Source organism: Staurois parvus, unplaced genomic scaffold (genome assembly GCF_062004578.1).
Source record: "Staurois parvus isolate SC_StPar_1 unplaced genomic scaffold, SC_StPar_1.0 ptg000677l, whole genome shotgun sequence".
In the NCBI taxonomy this organism is placed as follows: Eukaryota; Metazoa; Chordata; class Amphibia; order Anura; family Ranidae; genus Staurois; species Staurois parvus.
The window spans coordinates 99,713-123,107 of NW_028318473.1; the positions used below are offsets into that span (position 1 = coordinate 99,713).

The 23,395-nt window shown below is 42.8% G+C and overlaps 1 protein-coding gene across 2 annotated transcripts in view; it reads left to right on the plus strand.

Moving 5' to 3' along the window:
• The first annotated feature begins 229 nt into the window (after positions 1 to 229).
• RELT (RELT TNF receptor) overlaps positions 230 to 23,395 on the plus strand; it is a 134,920-nt gene continuing 111,754 nt past the window's right edge. For both annotated transcript variants that reach the window (XM_089652238.1, XM_089652239.1), the window contains exon 1: positions 230 to 336. The gene's annotated coding sequence lies outside the window, so the exon portion shown is untranslated. The remainder of the gene's footprint in view (positions 337 to 23,395) is intronic.

Here is a 23,395-nt window from a genome sequence, read left to right on the forward strand (position 1 = left end):
AGACATTTTCTAACCAACAATACTGATTGTCACAAGTGAACAAAACGTTCCAGAAAAGGCCCGGACTGGTGGTGGGTGTCTCCTGTCCAGTGAACGGTCCCCGATGTCTGGGCGCTGATTGGATGGTTGGATGCCGGTATCCCCGGGCCCGTCTGTGTCCCATAGAGCGCCATGGCCACTGGAGGGAGCGTGCTGTGCCCCAGTACGGCCAGCAGATGTCCCCGTTGGGCACTGCGGTGAGGGGGCGGGGCGGAGGTGTGCGGTGATATAGAGCTGAGCGCTGCGCTGGGATCACATTGGACCGGCCGGGGATCTCAGGGAGAGCGCCGTGTACAGGTGAGACGGGGACAGACCACCGGGACACCGGGGGGGATCTCCCATTCCAGCTGTGGGGACGGAGGGATGGTCTGCAGCGGTACTTAGTAATGGGTGAGATGCTCTGCGGCAAAAGTTACAGAGGGGTCAGTGAGATGATCTGCAGCCATGGAACTCCGCCATCCATTCCTGCTGAACTTACAGAGGGGAAGTGATGTTCTGCAGCGGTGTGAGGATAAAGGGGTGATGCTCTGCAAAGCTGGCTTGCTGGGGTCATGCTTCCAGGGTCAGCAGAAAGGGGACACACTGGTGGGAGAGATGATCTGCAGGAAGGGGGGGTACATTGGTGGGAGAGATGATCTGCAGGAAGGGGGGTACATTGGTGGGAGGGATGATCTGCAGGAAGGGGGGGTACATTGGTGGGAGGGATGATCTGCAGGAAGGGGGGGGTACATTGGTGGGAGAGATGATCTGCAGAAAGGGGGGTACATTGGTGGGAGAGATGATCTGCAGGAAGGGGGGGGTAGGTGGGAGGGATGATCTGCAGGAAGGGGGGGTACATTGGTGGGAGAGATGATCTGCAGGAAGGGGGGGGTACATTGGTGGGAGAGATGATCTGCAGGAAGGGAGGGGGCACACTGGTGGGAGAGATGATCTGCAGGAAGGGGGGGTATATTGGTGGGAGAGATGATCTGCAGAAAGGGGGGAGAGCACACTGGTGGGAGAGATGATCTGCAGGAAGGGGGGGGTATATTGGTGGGAGAGATGATCTGCAGGAAGGGGGGAAAGCACACTGGTGGGAGAGATGATCTGCAGGAAGGGGGGGTACATTGGTGGGAGAGATGATCTGCAGAAAGGGGGGAGAGCACACTGGTAGGAGAGATGATCTACAGGAAGGGGGGGGGGGGTACATTGGTGGGAGAGATGATCTGCAGGAAGGGGGGAGAGCACACTGGTGGGAGAGATGATCTACAGGAAGGGGGGGGTACATTGGTGGGAGAGATGATCTGCAGGAAGGGGGGAGAGCACACTGGTGGGAGAGATGATCTGCAGGAAGGGGGGCACACCGGTGGGAGAGATGATCTGCAGGAAGGGGGGCACACCAGTGGGAGAGATGATCTGCAGGAAAGGGACACGTTGGGAGTGATGCTCTGTGGGAAAGGGGGGTGTGTTGGTGGAAATGATGCTCTGCGGGAAAGGGGGGGTACATTGGGAGTGATGCTCTGCAGGAAAGGGGGGCACACTGGTGGGAGCAATGCTCTATAGAAAGAGAAAAAGATGACTTTTGCTGATTCTCAAAGTCATGGGGTGACAGTAGTGTGCAGCATATGGGAAGGTAGGTGACCATCACTGAGTGATGCTCTGCAGAGTGGGGTCAGCGGGGTGACTACGAGTGAAGCTATTCAGAGTAGGGGAGCACAGGGGGGCATTGTGTGGGTGATGCTCTGCAGAGGTGAGGGGTGCCCTGTGTGACATTGGCGGGCTCTGCAGAGCTTCTCCTGGGTGTCTCCTCTCTATGCTGGGTTGCTATGGGTTACACTGGGGTATATATAGTGGTTTGGTATTCCTGAATATTGTCATTGCGCTGCCTGGAGAAGGGGCCCCTACAAGGCCTCAGAACATTGGCTGCTGCGGTCTGTGGGATGCTTTTTCCAAAATAAATGTGTGAAACCAAAGTTCCTGGAGTCTCATCGTTTCATCTGGTTGCTATGGGAATCTGCTTCTATGCCGTCGTCTGGTTGCTATGGGAATCTGCCCTTTGCTGACATCTGGTTGCTATGGCAATCTGCTTCTGAGCCGATGTCTGGTTGCTATGAGAATCTGCCCTGTGCTGACATCTGGTTGCTATGGCAATCTGCCTCTGAGCCGATGTCTGGTTGCTATGAGAATCTGCCCTGTGCTGACATCTGGTTGCTATGGCAATCTGCTTCTGAGCCGATGTCTGGTTGCTATGAGAATCTGCCCTGTGCTGACATCTGGTTGCTATGGCAATCTGCGTCTGAGCCGATGTCTGGTTGCTATGAGAATCTGCCCTGTGCTGATGCCTGGTTGCTTTGGGAATCTTCACTGAGCCAATGTTTGGATGCTATAGGAATCTGCTCTGTGCTGACGCCTGGTTGCTATGGGAATCTGCACTGAGCTGATGTCTGGTTGCTATGGGAATCTTCCCTTTTCTGACATCTGGTTGCTATGGGAATCTTCCCTTTTCTGACATCTAGTTGCTATGGGAATTTTCCCTTTTCTGACATCTGGTTGCTATGGGAATCTGCTTTTAAGCCAATGTCTGGTTGCTATGGGAATCTTCCCTTTTCTGACATCTGGTTGCTATGGGAATCTGCCCTGAGCTGATGTCTGGTTGCTATCAGAATCTGCCCTGTGCTGACATCTGGTTGCTATGGCAATCTGCTTCTGAGCTGATGTCTGGTTGCTATGAGAATCTGCCCTGTGCTGACATCTGGTTGCTATGGCAATCTGCTTCTGAGCCGATGTCGGTTGCTATGAGAATCTGCCCTGTGCTGACGCCTGGTTGCTATGGGAATCTGCACTGAGCTGATGTCTGGTTGCTATGGGAATCTTCCCTTTTCTGACATTTGGTTGCTATGGGAATCTGCTTCTAAGCCAATGTCTGGTTGCTATGGGAATCTTCCCTTTTCTGACATCTGGTTGCTATGGGAATCTGCCCTGAGCTGATGTCTGGTTGCTATGGGAATCTGCCCTAAGCTGATGTCTGGTTGCTATGGGAATCTGCTCTTTTCTGACATCTGGCTGCTATGGGAATCTGCCCTGTGCTGACATCTGGTTGCTATGGGAATCTGCTTCTAAGCCAATGTCTAGTTGCTATGGGAATCTGCCCTTTTCTGACATCTGGCTGCTATGGGAATCTGCCCTGTGCCGATGTCTTGTTGCTATGGGAATCTGCTTCCGAGGCTATGTCTGGTTGCTATGGGAACCTGTACTGAGCTGGCACCTGGTTCTAAGCTGGTGCCTGGTTGCTGTGGGTGTTTGCAGGCTGGATGTACATGGGGTGTACATTGATGTCGGGTTGTATTGGTAGCTCGGTGACTGGACCACACTGCAGTTTCCTGCTGGATTTGGGAAATGATGTCATTCCTAGTGCTGGGAGTCCTCCTGTATACATTTAGTGGGAGGTGTGCATACATGGCTCATCCTGTGTATAGTATACATCTATACGAGCCCAATGCTCCCCAATGCCTCGGATTCCCTTTCCTGGTGATTGGATGTATAGATCACTGGTGGTCTGCTGCATGCTCATATGGACTACTGCAAATCAAAAAGAAAACAGTGCTGTAACCCACAGCAACCAATTGGAGTATAGTTTACTAGTTTTCAGTGTGATTGCTGTGGCTCCTCCATGTGCCCTCATTGTATATCTTGGATCATTTCTGATGTCCCGCACACACAATATGAATGTCGGATGAATTGTTTTTGTTTTTTGCATGCTAATCTCCATATTGAAAATAAAAAGGGTTCTATACTTACAAAAATTCTCATACGAAAGAAAAAAAATGTTGAAAGTGAAGTAATGTATTGTATTTTCGAACGACTACTGTGCTGATTAAACGAATATCATACAATCTGGTATCATGCGAGAAACATTTCCGTGCTTGTCCCTTCGGATATTGTCACATGGATCGTCGTGATCGGCTCTCAGAAGCTGTGTACTAACGATCGGATTCTGGGACGATCGGCACTCATATGTACATTTCTGAACGATTTTCTTATGGTGTGTACAGGTCATAAGTCGCTCCTGGATGTACAGTATACAGAGATCAGCAGCTGCCTGTGATTTGGATATTTCCCTCATTTTCCGTTTGGCAGACTTGCAGTACAATAATGTCATTTTCTTTTCTGTGGATTTCACGACTTCTGTTTTCTATGTGCTTTTTAAAGTCAATTGTTTACTTTTAGATCTCATGCATCTTAAGCTGGCCATACAAGTGTAGATTTTCGGATGAGAATATTCATAATAAAAAGTCGCATGAAAATTCTTTGCACATTCGATGAATGGACAAAAAATCGTTCGAAAACAGTCTTTTGCTTTTAACATTCAATTTTAAAATTAATGTAATTTCTGAACGACAACTACATACGCTGGCCGAAAATTCATTTGATCAAGAAATGTTTTCTTTCCTGCCCCTTTAAGTTTTCCCGTCACCACTGCCGAAAATTAACATTGATTTGACCTCCCACTAACGATTAGAGAATCAAATGAATATTCGTGAAACAAAAATTCTTGAATGAAAATCTATACGTTTAGAGCCTGCTTTAGAAACATTGAAAAGTGATGTCAGAAAAAAAGACTGAGTGGTCCATCAAGTCTGCCTGTTTTTTTTTTTTTTTCTTAATATACGTGTTTTGCATTGTGTATGAAAAAAAAATGGTTTGTATTGTTTGGTTTTTTTCTTTTTATGTTTTGTATTCATCGTTGTGTGTGTGTGTATATATAATGTTTTGTGTTGTGGGTTTTATATACACACACACGTATTGTTTATTTTTTACCTGTTGTGTTTTTTTTGGGTTTTTTTTTTGTTTAATGGGTCTTTTTTTCTTTTTTGTCTTTTCATCACTTTTTTTGTCTGAGTATAGTATTGTGTATGGAGAAAAAATGTTTTGTATTGTTTTGTTTTTTTATACGATTTTGTGTATGTGTGTGTGTGTGTGTGTATATGTGTGTATGTACAGTTGTGGCCAAAATTATTCAACCCCCAATGCTGTAAAGGGGTTTAGGGACTATAGTGTACATTTGGAATTGTATTCAGAATCAAATCCTACAAGGACGTTGTAACTACCCAAATGCAACTAAAATGACATCAATTGTTTATGTAATACAGTAGTAAATGGTTCTTATGTGGTTTCTTCATTGCCACAATTATTCAACCCCTTAAAGACTACCACTCTGAAGAACAGAGGTTCATACAGGTGCTTTCCATCAGGTATTGAAAACACCTGTGGATGTCACCGAGCAGCAATCAAGCATAATAAGCACCAATTAGGCAGCTTTAAAATGACTGTGATACTCAGCTCCTTCTAGACATTTACTGGTGTGGTTACAAACATGGTGAAGGCAAGAGAATGGTCCAGGAAGACAAGAGAAGAGGTGATTTCTCTTCACAGGAAGGGCAATGGCTATAAGAAGATTGCAAAGATGTTAAACATACCAAGAGACACCTTAGGAAGCATCATTCGCAAATTCAAGGCAAAGGGCACTGTTGAAACGCTACCTGGTCGTGGCAGAAAGAAGATGCTGACTTCGACTGCTGTGCGCTACCTGAAGCGTAGAGTGGAGAGAAGTCCCCGTGTGACTGCTGAGGAACTGAGAAAAGATTTGTCAGATGTGGGTACAGAAGTTTCAGCCCAGACAATAAGACGCACACTGCGTAATGAAGGCCTCCGTGCCAGAACTCCCAGGCGTACCCCCTTGCTGTCTCCAAAGAATAAGAAGAGTCGACTGCAGTATGCCAAAAGCCATGTGGACAAACCACAAAAGTTGTGGGATAGTGTTCTGTGGACTGATGAAACAAAATTAGAACTGTTTGGGCCCATGGATCAACGCTATGTTTGGAGGAGGAAGAACAAGGCCTATGATGAAAAGAACACCTTGCCTACTGTGAAGCATGGTGGAGGGTCAATCATGCTTTGGGGCTGTTTTGCTTCTGCAGGTACAGGGAAGCTTCAGCGTGTGCAAGGTACCATGAATTCTCTTCAGTACCAGGAGATATTGGATGGAAACGTGATGCAGTCCGTCACACACCTGAGGCTTGGGAGACGTTGGACCTTTCAACAGGACAATGATCCCAAGCATACCTCCAAGTCCACTAGAGCATGGTTGCAGAGGAAAGGCTGGAACATTTTGGAGTGGCCATCGCAGTCACCAGACTTAAATCCGATTGAGAACCTCTGGTGGGACTTAAAGAAAGCAGTTGCAGTGCGCAAGCCTAAGAATGTGACTGAACTGGAGGCCTTTGCCCATGAAGAATGGGCGAAGATACCCGTAGATCGCTGCAAGACACTTGTGTCAAGCTATGCTTCACGTTTAAAAGCTGTTATAACTGTAAAAGGATGCTGTACTAAGTACTAAGATTGAATGTCACTTGGGGGTTGAATAAAACTGATAATGCTGTGAGCACAGAAAAGACATTTGTGGTTATTTCATTATAACTGTTATGTTATATTTGTCTGACCTACAAGTGCCTCTTTAATGTAAATGTAAGCAAGATGACTGAATGATCAAAAGCAATGTCAAACTGGCCAAAACACTCAATTTCAGTGGGGGTTGAATAATTTTGGCCACAACTGTATGTATGTGTGTGTGTGTATATGTGTGTGTGTGTATATATGTGTATATGTGTGTGTGTGTATGTATATATATATATATATATATATATATATATATATATATACAAAAATGTATAAAAACAATACAAAACCTTTTTTCTTCCATACACAATACAAAACTTACATCTATACTCAGACAAAAAAAGTTGATGGGAAAAAAAGAAAAAAAACCGGTAAAACAAAAAAAAAACACAACAGGTAAAAAATAAACAATACAATGTGTGTGTGTGTATATAAAAAAAAAACAATACAAAACATACATAATAAATATATATATATATATATATATATATATATATACAGTCATGGCCGAAATTGTTGGCACCCTTGATATTTCTCCAGGAAATCATGTATTTCTCACGAAACGTATTGCATTAACACATGTTTTGCTATACACATGTTTATTCCCTTTGTGTGTATTGGGACAAAACAAAAAAAGGGAGGAAAGAAAGCAAATTCGACATAATGTCACACAAACCTCCAAAAATGGGCTGGACAAAAGTATTGGCACCCTTTCACAACTGCGGATAAATAAGAATGTTACAAGCATGTGATGCTCCTGTAAACTCACCTGGGGCAAGTAACAGGTGTGGGCAATATAGAAATCACACCTGAAAGCAGATAAAAAGGAGAGACGTTCACTTAACCTTTGCATTGTGTGTCTGTCTGTGCCACACTAAGCATGGACAACAGAAAGAGGAGACGAGAACTGTCTGAGGACCTGAGAACCAAAATTGTGGCAAAATATCAACAATCTCAAGGTTACAAGTCCATCTCCAGAGAACTAGATTTGCCTTTGTCCACAGTGCGCAACATTATCAAGAAGTTTGCAACCCATGGCACTGTAGCTAATCTCCCTGGTCGTGGACGGATGAGGAAAATTGATGAAAGATTGCAACGCAGAATAGTCCGGATGGTGGATAAGCAGCCCCAAACATGTTCCAAAGACATTCAAGCTGTCCTGCAGGCTCAGGGAGCATCAGTGTCAGCGCGAACTATCCGTCGACATTTAAATGAAATGAAACGCTATGGCAGGAGACCCAGGAGGACCCCACTGCTGACACAGAGACATAAAAAAGCAAGACTACAGTTTGCCAAAATGTACTTGAGTAAGCCAAAAGCCTTCTGGGAAAACGTCTTGTGGACAGATGAGACCAAGATAGAGCTTTTCGGTAAAGCACATCATTCTACTGTTTACCGAAAACGGAATGAGGCCTACAAAGAACAAAACACAGTACCTACGGTAAAATATGGTGGAGGTTCAATGATGTTTTGGGGTTGTTTTGCTGCCTCTGGCACTGGGTGCCTTGACTGTGTGCAAGGCATCATGAAATCTGAGGATTACCAAAGGATTTTGGGTCGCACTGTAGGGCCCAGTGTCAGAAAGCTGGGTTTGCGTCCAAGATCCTGGGTCTTCCAGCAGGACAATGACCCCAAACATACGTCAAAAAGCACTCAGAAATGGATGGCAAAGAAGCGCTGGAGAGTTCTGAAGTGGCCAGCAATGAGCCCAGATCTAAATCCCATTGAACACCTGTGGAGAGATCTTAAAATTGCTGTTGGGAAAAGGTGTCCTTCCAATAAGAGAGACCTGGAGCTGTTTGCAAAGGAAGAGTGGTCCAAAATTCCGGGTGAGAGGTGTCAGAAGCTTATTGATGGTTATAGGAAGCGACTGATTTCAGTTATGTTTTCCAAAGGGTGTGCAACCAAATATTAAGTTAAGGGTGCCAATACTTTTGTCCAGCCCATTTTTGGGGTTTTGTGTGACATTATGTCATATTTGCTTTTCTGCCTCTGTTTTATATTTGTTCCAATACATACAAAGGGAATAAACATGTGTATAGCAAAACATGTGTTAATGCAATACCTTTTTTGTGTGAAATACTTGATTTTCAGGAAAAATATCAAGGGTGCCAACAATTTCGGCCATGACTGTATATATATATATGTATATAAAACGAATAATATAAAACATGTAAAAAATAAACAATACAATGTGTGTGTGTATATAATACACATGTACAGTTGTGTCCAAAATTATTCAACCCCCACTGAAATTGAGTGTTTTGGCCAGTTTGACATTGCTTTTGATCATTCAGTCATCTTGCTTACATTTACATTAAAGAGGCACTTGTAGGTCAGACAAATATAACATAACAGTTATAATGAAATAACCACAAATGTCTTTTCTGTGCTCACAGCATTATCAGTTTTATTCAACCCCCAAGTGACATTCAATCTTAGTACTTAGTACAGCATCCTTTTACAGTTATAACAGCTTTTAAACGTGAAGCATAGCTTGACACAAGTGTCTTGCAGCGATCTACGGGTATCTTCGCCCATTCTTCATGGGCAAAGGCCTCCAGTTCAGTCACATTCTTAGGCTTGCGCACTGCAACTGCTTTCTTTAAGTCCCACCAGAGGTTCTCAATCGGATTTAAGTCTGGTGACTGCGATGGCCACTCCAAAATGTTCCAGCCTTTCCTCTGCAACCATGCTCTAGTGGACTTGGAGGTATGCTTGGGATCATTGTCCTGTTGAAAGGTCCAACGTCTCCCAAGCCTCAGGTGTGTGACGGACTGCATCACGTTTCCATCCAATATCTCCTGGTACTGAAGAGAATTCATGGTACCTTGCACACGCTGAAGCTTCCCTGTACCTGCAGAAGCAAAACAGCCCCAAAGCATGATTGACCCTCCACCATGCTTCACAGTAGGCAAGGTGTTCTTTTCATCATAGGCCTTGTTCTTCCTCCTCCAAACATAGCGTTGATCCATGGGCCCAAACAGTTCTAATTTTGTTTCATCAGTCCACAGAACACTATCCCACAACTTTTGTGGTTTGTCCACATGGCTTTTGGCATACTGCAGTCGACTCTTCTTATTCTTTGGAGACAGCAAGGGGGTACGCCTGGGAGTTCTGGCACGGAGGCCTTCATTACGCAGTGTGCGTCTTATTGTCTGGGCTGAAACTTCTGTACCCACATCTGACAAATCTTTTCTCAGTTCCTCAGCAGTCACACGGGGACTTCTCTCCACTCTACGCTTCAGGTAGCGCACAGCAGTCGAAGTCAGCATCTTCTTTCTGCCACGACCAGGTAGCGTTTCAACAGTGCCCTTTGCCTTGAATTTGCGAATGATGCTTCCTAAGGTGTCTCTTGGTATGTTTAACATCTTTGCAATCTTCTTATAGCCATTGCCCTTCCTGTGAAGAGAAATCACCTCTTCTCTTGTCTTCCTGGACCATTCTCTTGCCTTCACCATGTTTGTAACCACACCAGTAAATGTCTAGAAGGAGCTGAGTATCACAGTCATTTTAAAGCTGCCTAATTGGTGCTTATTATGCTTGATTGCTGCTCGGTGACATCCACAGGTGTTTTCAATACCTGATGGAAAGCACCTGTATGAACCTCTGTTCTTCAGAGTGGTAGTCTTTAAGGGGTTGAATAATTGTGGCAATGAAGAAACCACATAAGAACCATTTACTACTGTATTACATAAACAATTGATGTCATTTTAGTTGCATTTGGGTAGTTACAACGTCCTTGTAGGATTTGATTCTGAATACAATTCCAAATGTACACTATAGTCCCTAAACCCCTTTACAGCATTGGGGGTTGAATAATTTTGGACACAACTGTATGTTTTGTATTGTTGTGGGTTTATATATATATATATATATATATATATATATATATATATATATTCCTATTTTTTTACATGTTTTGTGCTTTGTATTTTTTTTTTTTTTGGGGGGGAGGGGGGTTTCTTTTTTTTTTTTTTTTTTTTTTTTTTTTCTTTCCCATCAACTTTTTTTGTCTGAATGTAGATCTATATGCTTGTCCCAAGCATGTTTGAGACCATTTACTATTGACTGGCTCACTACCCCTGCTGGAAGTCTATTCTAGGTATCAACTACTCTTTCAGTAAAATATTACTTTCTAAGATTAGTTTTGAACTTTCCTCCAGTTAGTTTGAAGTCCTGTCCCCTTGTTCTTGATTTCGGTTTCATATTGAACATACTGCCCTCCTGAACTTTATTCAGCCCCTTCATGTATTTAGAGGATTCAATCATGTTCTCCACTTTCCCTTCTTTCCTCCAGACTGTACATATTAAAGCAGAGCTCCACCCAAAAGGGGAAGTTACATTTTAATGCTTTGTCGTCCCCCCCCCCCCCCCCGCACTCCCCATTAAGGATTGACACTTTTGGGGAGTGAGTACCCGAATTTGACAGGTACTTGCAGAAGGTTATGCTATGTGTTAGGCATGGGGGCTGTAGCTTGTTTATGAATCTGGCCAGACCTCCTGAAGGTCGTTTATGACCAGTATGCGCATTTGTGTACAGCACAGGTAATTGTCCCCAGGTCACCAAAAGGACCTAAGTGAGTAACAAATGGCTTGAAGGGGGTGATTTTGTAATTGGTTTCTCAAGTATGCAGAGATCAGATTAGACAAACATTTCTCAACCAGGGTTCCTCCTATGGTTTTTAGGAGTTCTGTGACCAGTGGGCAATGGCAAATTGATCTTCTACCTACACTGACCACCAATGCAAGGGGGACCATCTAAACCTACACCGCCCACCAATGCAAAGGGGACCATCTAAACCTACACCGCCCACCAATGCAAGGGGGACCATCTAAACCTACACCGCCCACCAATGCAAGGGGGACCATCTAAACCTACACCGCCCACCAATGCAAGGGGGGCCATCTAAACCTACACCGCCCACAAATGCAAGGGGGACCATCTAAACCTACACCGCCCACCAATGCAAGGGGGACCATCTAAACCTACACTGCCCACCAATGCAAGGGGGACCATCTACGCCTACACTGCCCACCAATAAAAGGGGGACCATCTACGCCTACACTGACCACCAATGCAAAGGGGACCATCCATGCCTACACTGACCACCAATGCAAGGAGGACCTTCTACGCCTACACTGACCCCCCAATGCATAGGGGACCTTTTACACCTACATTAACCCCCCCCCCAATGCAAGGGGGACAGTCTACGCCTGCACTGACCACAAATTCATAGGGGAATTTCTACACCTGCACTGGCCACTATTGCATAGGGGACTTTCTACACCTACACTGACTGCCATTGCAAAGGGGGACCTTCCACACTTACCCACTAATATTAGGGGACACCATCATTTTTTTACTGTTCCTTTTCTGTTAATCATTAAATTTTAAGATTATTACTAAAAATGAGCTAGAGAGACGGAGGAGGGTGTATAACATCGATCTGCCCAGGATGTCAAATATGCTAGATTTACCGTAGTATTTATTCTTATATTTAAAATGTTCTACAGTACAGTAAAATGTTCTACAATAAAGTCTATGGGGCCAAAAACACAACAATTCTTCCACAAAAATTTTACATTGGCAACAGGTTGCTGTTTTAGTTCACTGGCCCTCCCCATTTACTGTAGTGCATGGTGTTGAATTTCAGTGTCTCTCCTACCCCATTCAGGTCACCTGGAGGCTCTAATGGTCAGGCAGTCACCATCCCTCTTCCACCCATTTCTGTTCAGAATTCTCCTGCAGTGGAGATAAACCTCCTGTAACCTGAGAAGTTCCAACTCTCTAGAATTCCTGAGTGAGGGATGAGATCTATGCTCTTCTTTCTGTTTGAACCCCCACATCTGTAAAATCTAATTTTAAAATGTTTATTTAATTTTCTAATAGCTAATGAGGTCAACTGGATGATCAATTTTGACCAAAGTGACCAGAAAAATCAAAGTGGAAGGATGTCAAATTTCTCTTGAACAAATTAAATTCTAACCGTGAATGTGGTCTTCATTCTGGAAAAATTATATGTGTAAAACACTACTATTCCCAACTATTTAATAAGCACACTTCACCTCTACCCTTAGAGGTGTACAATTATAAATACAAATATGCTCGGTGATCACTAATAAATACTTTACCCTATATAATCTCACATCTATAAATAAAGTCCAATTTTAAATTAAAGTCCAATAAAACAAATACGTGTAGTCCAAAAAAAATAGTTTCCAATATAAACCAACGAAAACTCTTCACTGCTTGTAAACCTTGATTACCTCAAAAAAACAAAAAGATTCACATAGTGCATTATCCTTTATAAAAATCTCATTACCCTATAAGGTTAATACAATCTTATTCACCCAAGTGAGAAAACACGTGTATATATCCAAAACGCATACACATGTGATATATTGTGCAAAACCATGCAAGTGAGACACTCTACCGTGCTACAGACTCCTAGCACAGTGCACACTTCTATTGGGGTAAGGAATATATACCCTTACCAATATTTAAGATAATATATGCTTTATTATCTTAATCCTCAGAAAATTTCTCTGGTGGTGTAGATCTTTGTATGGATATCCTCCGGATTAGCTTTAAAAGGATCCTTCCACCCTAGCAGCCTGGAAATGATTTAAAATCATCTTTAACCGCACATAATAAAAAACCTGTCTGCCATCCGGAATCCAGGAGAGTCCCAATCGCCATTTATTAGTGATCACCGAGCATATTTGTATTTATTCTGGAAAAATTGTACAAAATTTTGACGAAAAATCGAAACTTTGTCATGGCAATCAAGTGAAATCCTTTTTTCATAAAATTTGTCAGGTCCATAACCGCATCATTGAATGCTCTCTACCATTTTTCTGAATTTCCATATGAATGTTCATGAGAAATTCTGCTGATGTGTGGCCAGCTTTACTGTACAGTCTGTGTTTCATTGGCACCTCTAGCATTTGCACGTTTGGAAAATCATCTCGTTCCACCAGACAGGCACCTGCTGAAACGTAATGACTCCTCATACAGAAATGTGATGAAATTATGTAAATGGGGGAAAAAAATGCTTGGCTTTCCTGGAAGATCTGTACACAATGGTATAGAGAATTTAGCATTTCCCTTAAAGAATGTTGTGTTGGTGTAAGCTCTTGAGAGCTTAGCATAAAATTTCCTGGAGGCTATGGACTGTCATTACCCAGAATCCTCTGCACTCACCCTTCTTCTTTGTCTGTCTTGTTCCTGATCATTACTGTTGCCTATTGTTGGAAGATTAGAAAATTCCTTGTAGACAAAGTATGAAAGTCAGAGTGCTTTGAATTGTGTGTTTTGGTTTTCAAAGGGAAAAGACCACTTCTGGTGGGCTTAACAATTGATCAGTTGGGCTTGGGATCCTCATGTTGGAAGAGCAAAAGGTGAGTGCCGAATCTGCATAACCCCTCCACAGACACTCAGGTGCTGGCCCTATCCGTGATCACAGATGCAATGGAAAAACAGAATGGTTGGCCGCACAAACAACAATGTGGTGGATGAAGTCCTTTATTGAAATCCTTTACGTGGAATATGATGAGAACATGATAGCTCCAAGACAGGACAGATTTCAGTACTGCTCCTCTGCCCTGTCTTGGAGCTGTCATGTTCCTCATGCTGGCCACACACATTACTGGTGGGGATAACAGTCAGTCAATTTTGGTGTAGGTCTATTGAACTGGCTATACACATTACTGGTTGGGATAACCGTCAATCAGTTTTGGTGTGGGCCCATTGAACTGGCTATACACATTACTGGTTGAGATAACAGTCAATCAATTTTGGTGAAGGTCCATTGAACTGACTATACACATTACTGGTTGAGATAACAGTCAATCAGTTTTGATGTAGGTCCATTGAACTGGCTATACACATTACTGGTTGGGATAGCCGTCAGTCAATTTTGGTGTGGACCCATTGAACTGGCTATACACATTACTGGTTGGGATAACAGTTGATCTGTTGGACTTCGGTTCCTCAAGCTGGCCAATCACAAAGTGAGGATAACATATTGATCATTTGGGCATGGGTTCCACAAACGGGCCATGCACATTACAATCTTGAGGGCTTACCTAAAGATTGAGTTCAGTGTATGTCCAATGAGGCTGGACCTTCTGCTCTACATTTTGGAAGATCTAAAGGAGATTGTACAATCAGCTTATGAAGCTTTAGACATCCAGTGGACTCTTGATCTAATCAGATGTATTTTTTTTTTTTCTTTGTCCATTCTTGAAATTGTTAGGGTTCACTGGAGGTCAGTTGAGTGGTGAGATTGGATGGGGAGGGGTGTAGAGAGACTCTGTAGCTCAGGTAACATGGGGGCATCTCTTCTTTCATCTCATTCTCCTGGCTGATGGTTTGGATTCTCCATCTGGCAGTTCTGCATGTAAAGCAGTCTGCACATTTTGGTTTTACGTTTTGCAGCAGTGTTCTTGTAACTCCGCTGGTGCCGAAATGGAGAAGCTTTAAAGTGTCCTTTTTTAATGTATACAAAACGTGACATAATTGCTAAATATGGCCCTTGGCCAGGAGCTGTTTGACCGGTTTTAAGGCTCTTGTCTGAATGTCTATATTTACGGATCTGAACTGACTTGGGTGGAGTATATAATAGGATGTTGTATGGGGCGAAGCCCTGTGTCATAACATTGTACAAGGTGAGGTAACCTGGATGTACTACATGGCCTCTCCCTTGTCACCTGGCCGTAGTTGTGGGCCCCAAGGCCTGCTAGTGGAATGGTCTCCTGGTCTTCTGCCAAAACCAGCTGCTCTATTGCTAAAATTATCTTCTAGATGTCTATTGATCTGGTCACAGCTACGTCTTTCTGACCGCACAGGGTTGCCAGAGGGGAAGAGAAGCGTTTTTAGACGTTTTGATTGCGTCATAACATTGCACTCCGAGTTAAATGACTCTTATCCCATTTTATTCAAAGAATCTTGCTAGGCGGCATGGCTTTCATTTGAAGTGATGGATTAAAGCTGGACTCTGCCTTCCCTTCAGTCCTGCACAGTTATACAGACTGTATGAAAATGGCTTATTCTGGCCTAATCTGATTTCACTTCACACTGTGAGCTTCTCACAGTGTGCATTAGAGGCTGCAGCAAGTCGATTTGAGCCCATCTAATCCCCTGGCTGTTGGACATCCACCATCATTTAGCCATTTCCTCCCCAGCTTGACTGGTCCTGGCCCACTCCTTTCTTTCATTCGGATTTCAGTTCCTTGAGTCATGGAGGCTCAGCATCACATATTATCTAGGGTGCTCTGCTGCTTTTCAGGAAGCTACTCACAGCAGCTTCAAACAGCCATGATCTGCTTGAATTGCATAGAGATGTACAGGGACCCAGTGATGACATCACTGGGTCTAAAATAAGATTACAAAGACTAAATATAAGCAGATTTAACTTCAGTTTTAAAGTATATCCAAAGCCAAATGATATGGAAGAGAAAACAAATAAAGTATATGTAATATAATATAAATAATAATAATAAAAAATAAAATATATAATATTATTATTATACAGTATTTATATAGCGTGAAAAGGTTTGCTCAGCGCTGTACATTATAGTGGGGGACAGTACATGAAACAATACAGTAACAAAAAACACAAGGGATTCAAGGCCCTGCTCTTTCGAGCTTACAATCTATATATACAATAATTTACACTAATATATATATACACTGTGTGTGTGTGTGTATGTGTATATATATGTATGTGTGTGTGTGTGTGTGTGTGTGTGTGTGTGTAGTTTTGAATAGAGTGGGGTAGGGTTAGGACCCCTGTCTGGTTCCTTTTATGTTCCTTTTGTTGTCTAGCCGTACACCAGTTGAAAAAACGTTTTACTGTGTTTTTGAAAAACGAACCCATGGTCGCGAGAGCAAGCGATATTGCCATCATGTGATGTCCAATTTTTGAACAATCAGTTTTTTTTGTTTTGTCGAATATGCGCTGTACAAACAGTTTGAAAATTTAATGTGTTTCTCACTTGTTAAAAATCAATGTATCTGCCACCCTTCTCTGACAATCCCTCCACTGGCCTCCACTCAGTGTCCTCCACCCCTCTCTGCCAATCCCTCCACTGGCCTCCACTCAGTGTCCTCCACCCCTCTCTGCCAATCCCTCCACTGGCCTCCACTCAGTGTCCTCCACCCCTCTCTGCCAATCCCTCCACTGGCCTCCACTCAGTGTCCTCCACCCCTCTCTGCCAATCCCTCCACTGGCTTCCCATTGCCCAACGGATACAATTCAAAACATTAACAATAACATATAAAGCCATTTATAACTCTGCCCCAAATTACATCACCGATCTTGTCTCTAAATATCACCCAAACTATCCTCTCCGCTTCTTCCATGACCTCCTACTCTCTAGCTCCCTTGTCTCCTCTTCCCATGCTCGTCTTCAGGACTTCTCCAGAGCTTCCCCCATCCTCTGGAACTCTCTACCCCAATTTATCAGACTATCTCCTACTCTGCTCACTTTTAGGCGTGCTCTGAAAACCTATCTCTTCAGGGAAGCCTATCCTGCCCTCAGCTAATAATGGAATCTTCTACTCTTCCAACCAGTCCATCCCCCACAGTTACTACCTTTTGTACCACTAGCCCCTCCCTCCTAGATTGTAAGCTCCCAAGATCAGGCCCTCCTATCCCTCTTGTATTGAACTGTATTGTTGCTGTATTGTCTCCTGTTATATTGTAAAGCGCTGAGCAAAACTGTTGCTGATATATAAATCCTGTATAATAATAGTAATAATTTATTGTTCATTCAGCAGATGTTTTCCAAACTTTTCCTTTTTTGGTTAAAAAAAAAAACGTCACTATCAATTTTCAATTTGTGCCCATTAGTTGGACAGAAAATGAACGAACTGCAAATGACAGATTTTCGAACAATTTTTTGACTAGTGTATGGGCACAATTTAGGATTTTTTTTTTTCTTTCTTTACTGCTATGGGTTTTTTTTTTTTTCTCTTGCTGACTTAATTTTTATTAAAGAAGAATTCAAGGCAAAATTATTTTCCCATGCGGTGGGTCTGTGCCTACACTGCAAGGGTTAAATGCTCTTCTTTTTTTTTTTTTTTTTGTCTAGGGGCTCCGAAAGCAAAGATATACTTTCCTAATCCACTGATCCTCCAAGTGCAAGACCGATCCCCAGCACCCCTGCCCCCCCACCCCACACATTAGTGGTCTTGTGAATGGGCTGTTCCTGACATCCTCATGCCATAGACCAGCTCTGGGTGTGAGGACAGCAGGAACAGTCCACCGCTTGACATGGGGGAGTTTGGTTTTCCGGAGGATGGGAGGAATGGGTAACTACAGCTTTTCCCTGAGCCCCTGGAAAAGATGAGCACTTAACCCATGCAGTGCGGGCACAGCTCCACTACATGGGAAAATAAATGTTTCTGCTTAAATCAGTTGGTAGGTAAATATAACTCTTCCTCATTCAATTGAGTGCTGTCCGTGATACTTTTTTTATTTGCACTAACATACAATTTTGAGGACAAAATTCCTCATTCATAACCCTCAGATCATCCCCGGATGTGTCATAGAGGTTCTCAATGGGAAGTCCCACCATCAGTCTACGATGGATTTCCACTTCTGACAAACATTTTACTTCCTTCATTGGTCAATGTTGAGTCATGTTTTGTTCTGTGTAAGATTAGACACCCGATCCAAGAAACCTGAAGAAGTCACGTGTGTCAGACTCCTTCCTTGTGGCCCTCAACTGGTTTAAGGATTTAAAGTGTTCCTAAACCCAGGACCCTGCATTCACTATATCTGGTCTCCCCAGACCCTGCATTCACTATATCTGGTCTCCCCGGACCCCGCATTCACTATATCTGGTCTCCCCGGACCCCGCATTCACTATATCTGGTCTCCCCGGACCCCGCATTCACTATATCTGGTCTCCCCGGACCCCGCATTCACTATATCTGGTCTCCCCGGACCCCGCATTCACTATATCTGGTCTCCCCGGACCCCGCATTCACTATATCTGGTCTCCCCGGACCCCGCATTCACTATATCTGGTCTCCCAGGACCCTGCATTCACTATATCTGGTCTCCCCGGACCCTGCATTCACTATATCTGGTCTCCCCGGACCCTGCATTCACTATATCTGGTCTCCCCGGACCCCGCATTCACTATATCTGGTCTCCCCGGACCCTGCATTCACTATATCTGATCTCCCAGGACCCTGCATTCACTATATCTGGTCCCCCACAGTACACAGAAAATGGAAATACAATTATTTTCGTAAATATAAACTGCTAAATACCTTTTCTCATCAGCAGTTAGAGCAGTCTTGTAACTTCTGTCAGTGTCCAGCAGAGCACTGGTTAAAGCTTGCAGGAGAAGTTTTCATTCTGCTGCGACTGTCCTATGAGGCTGCATAACCCCTGACCTCTGTCTGGACAGTGCTGATTGGCCCTGTGCTGATTACATGCACTCTCCCAAGAGAAAAAAAAAAACCTCTCTAGCAATACACACCAAACTGAGCATGTGCAGCTTGCCTCCAAGCCTCTGTACTATTAGGAGATATATTGGGGACAGTAGAAGGGGAGGATCAGAGAAGACAGGATCAAGCAGCCTTTTTACAAATTGCGGAGGGTTAACCCCCTAAGGTTCCACAGTGAGTATAACAAGCATGCATAAATCTAACCCAATCAACAACATTTCCTATGAGCTCTCCCACAGTACTGTCATTTCAAATGGTGTTTTTAAATCCTTTTTGTTTTTTTTACATCTAAAGCTTTCATTAAAAGAATGCCTGGCGATCCCACCATAAAAGGCACTTCCTGGGGCAGCCATTTCTCTGTTTCTCTTGTGTTGTCAGCCTGTTGCATGCAGCCTTGTGGACATACATTGCACCCTTGTCACTATTGGGCTCGGTTCACACTGCTGCGACATAGGATCCGACATGTAAGACCCCAAGTTGGATGACGTGAAATTCAATATTTCCCTATGAGAGCCGCCTTAACTGATACTACACAAGTCGGTCCGACTTTAGAAAAGGTTTCTGCACTACTTTGGTCTGACTTCAATACGACGTCAATGCCACAGAGTGTATAAAACCATATCAAAGCCGGACTCCAGTTGCACTAGAAGTCATGCGACTTTGGAGTCGGGCAAGTGTGAACCGAGCCTTAGCCCACGGTCACATCAAGCCCGTGTTTTTTTTTTGTTTTTTTTTTACTGTGCGACTAACAGTGACGTCGCACAATTTCAAAGTTGGGTGACCTGCCAGTTTCATATGCGATTTGCAAGACATCTGACACAGATGTCTTTGCAAATCGCCCCAAAAGTAGCGCATGCACAGTGCAGCTCCAACCAAATAGGAAGCGCACCAATATGACCGCTCTAATAGCGGACAATAGGGTGTGACTTGGCATATGATTTGCAAATCACATGCCAAGTCGCACCCGATGCGTCCGGGGTGTTAGGAAGCCAGCCTAGGGCAGTGATGAGTGGCTGATGCTGAAGTAAGTGCATGTAAACAGGAAGAGGCTGGAGGAGATCTGAAGCACTAACATCTAAATCTGGTTGAAAAAAAACCCTGAAAATAGGATTTTAAATGATAGAAAAAAATAAAATTTGTTTGATACTCGAGGTTTTAGTAAACAACATTAAGGTTAGGGTTTCATCTACCTGAAATTGTACTGGATCTTGATGAAGACCACACTTCTTGTTGCTGTCTTTGCCTTCCCAGTGACTGCAAATAGTAATATTAATTATTGTTATTATTGTTGACTGCTTCCCAATCGCCCTATAGCAGAAGTACTGCTACAGTGCGGCAGGGATGTGCAAAATCACGTGTATATACACATGATTTTGCATTTATGGGTAGGGGCACGCGCGTCGCTATTGGCTCCTTGAGGTTGCCTGTGGGTTTTTCTTTGAATCCCGGACAATTCTTCTGTCCGTTATGGCTGCAATCTTTCTTGGTCTACCTGACCTTGGCTTGGTATTAAGAGATCCCCGAACTTTCCACTTCTTAATAGGTGATTTAACAGTACTGATTGGCATATTCAAGGCTTTGGACATCTTTTTATGTCCTTTTCCATCTTTATAAAGTTCCATTACCTTGTTACGCAGGACTTTTGACTGTTCTTTTCTGCTCCCCATGGCTCAGTATCTAGCCTAGTCAGTGCTTCCATGTAAGAGCTAACAAACTCATTGACTATTTATACACTGACACTAATTGCAATTTAAAAAGCCACAGATGTGGTACATTAACCTCTAATTGGCATTGTAACCCGTGTGTGTCACCTTGTGTGTCTGTACCAAGGCCAAACATTCCAGGGGGCGGAGACTTCTGATCCGGGCCATTTGGGTGATATCTGTTATCATTATGATTTAAAAAGGAGCCAAACAACTATTTGCTAATAAATTGCTTCATATGATCATCATCCTTCAATAAAAGAGCATTTTTTTGTAGGATCAGTCATATTTTCAATATCCATGCCAAAATTTCACAATTTCTGCCAGGGTATGCAAACTTTTGAGCACAACTGTATACTGCCAATTTTAGACATTATAACTTTCACGTAAACCAATTAATTTACACGTATTGTAATTTTTTTTTTAGCAAAGATATGTAGCAGAATGCATTTTGGCCTAAATTTATGAAAAGAAATTTTATTTTTTAAATTTTTTTTATTGGATATGTTTTATAGCAAAAAGTCAAAAATATTTTTTTTTTTGTTTTTGAATTGTTTTTTTTTTGTTTATAGCACAAAAAATAAAAAAAAGCTGAGGTGATCAAATACCACCAAAAGAAAGCTCTATTTGTGGGGGGAATAAAAGGACAGAAATGTAATTTTATGTACAATGTTGCATGACCGCACAATTCTCAGTTAAAGTAATGCAAACGCCGTTTTTAACCACTTGCCTGGAGGGCAAGTGGTTAAAAAGTAACAGGAAGCTGTAGACACCCAACAGAAGTCTATAATCTATAGAATGTGTAGACGTCTCACCTACAGAAGACTTTCTGGGTCAGAAGCCTCAGTCGGCTTTCTTGCCACCAACTGGCTGCCCTGGTGACGCTCGGGTCACATTATGTAAATGCCACTTTTCTTCTCTAGTTACCATTTAAAATAGTTGGCATGGTTTCAATGGTGTCTTTGGCATGTCATTTGCGTACTTACAACAGTTGTATTTATTGAACCAGAAACAAACTCTCTGTGTTCTGTGACCCAGAAAGGTGGTGGATAGATGGAACCAGAACTGGAAACATTCGACCACCAATGCGCTCCAAACAAGGCTTGGGAAGCCCGACCTGTACTGCGAAGCGAAACAAAACAGAAAGCTTACCAACCTTGCGCATTACGAGTGTCCTTTTGTTTTCAGTAAAATTTTGGTTTACTGAGGTAATGCGCAAGGTTGGTGCGCTTTCTGTTTTGTTTTGCTTCGCAGTTGTATTTATTGTGCAGTCTAATGAATCTGATAATCTGTTACAACCAGACCTTCATTTGTACTGGGCGGTATAGCTATAACACCAAAACCGCATATAGAGAAATGGTCAGTCGTTTTCCTCCTGAAGAACTCCTGTAATAGTGCAGATATGTCATGGTGGGTCTGGGAAAAAATTATTAAAAATAAATTCGATATTTGTAACGAAGATGAAGGATATGGCGTAGCTTCCATTATATTGAAAGTACAGTAATACCTCGGTTTAAGAACGCCTCGGTTAAAGTAATTTTTGGTTTACAAATGAAAATCCACTGAAAATAATGCCTCGGTTTACAAATTTTGTATGAATTTTTTTCGCAATACGAAGTGTATGTCAGTGCTGATTTTTAAATGCAATTGCTGGCTCTTTTTTTTTTCCTCACTATAGCTCACAGAATAAGCTGTCACTTTCCCCAAAGTTAACGTTGTTGTTTCTTTTAAGAAACTAAAAAGAAACATTGTTTGCCCTCCCCCCCCCCCTTTGCTGACCTGCCAGGCTGCATGCTCTGAAAAGGGTCTGGTATGGATTTTGGGGAGGACCCCCACGCCATTTTGTTTAAAATTTTGGCATGGGAGTTCCCCTCAAAATCCATACCAGACACGAAGGGCTTGGTATGGATGGGAAGGGGGACCCCACGTAGTTTTTTTTTTTTTTTTTTTAATTGCCGGCAATTCTTTTACATTCAGCTGTCAGTGGGGAACCCCGCTGACAGCCGAAATATTAACACATGGTTGTCACTACTAAAATGCCGCATGACTTGATAAAATAACTCATGCGGTATTTATTAGTGTTTACTTTTTTCTGATCTCCGGAACAGATTAATTGGTTTTCTGTGCATTCCTATGGGAAACGGCGTTTTTGGTTTAAGAATTTTTCGCTATAAGAAAAGTTCTGCAGAACAAATTAAATTCTTAAACCGAGGTATTACTTTACCAGCTTCTGGTGCTGGTCAGTAATGGGATGCTGGATATATGATACATCATTGTATGTGAGGGAAGACGTCAGCTATCCTAATAAAGTTTTGGTGTGCGTATAATAATATTATTATATATTATTTCCCAACTGCCACTGGTTTTCTGTTCTCATGTTTTAGTATTCTAGTCATGCACTCCTATGAAGTTGTAGACACTTGTGTCTGCAAAGCAGGAATTCTTTTAAGGATCGGTTCACATCTATGCAGATTGTGGATTGTACAATTTCACAGTGCGTTTTGCATTTTTGATGTGTTTTTCTTGCCAATAGGAAAGTATTGGATTTTTGACTTTGGATGGGTGCGATTTTGATGTGACTTTGAATGGGTGAGACTTGGATGCAACTTTGATGCTATTTATTATTTATTTATTACAGGTACTTGTATAGTGCTGTCAATTTATGCAGTGCTTTACATATATATTGTACATTCACATCAGTCCCTAACCCTCAAGGAGTGTACAATCTAAGGTCCCTAACATACATTCA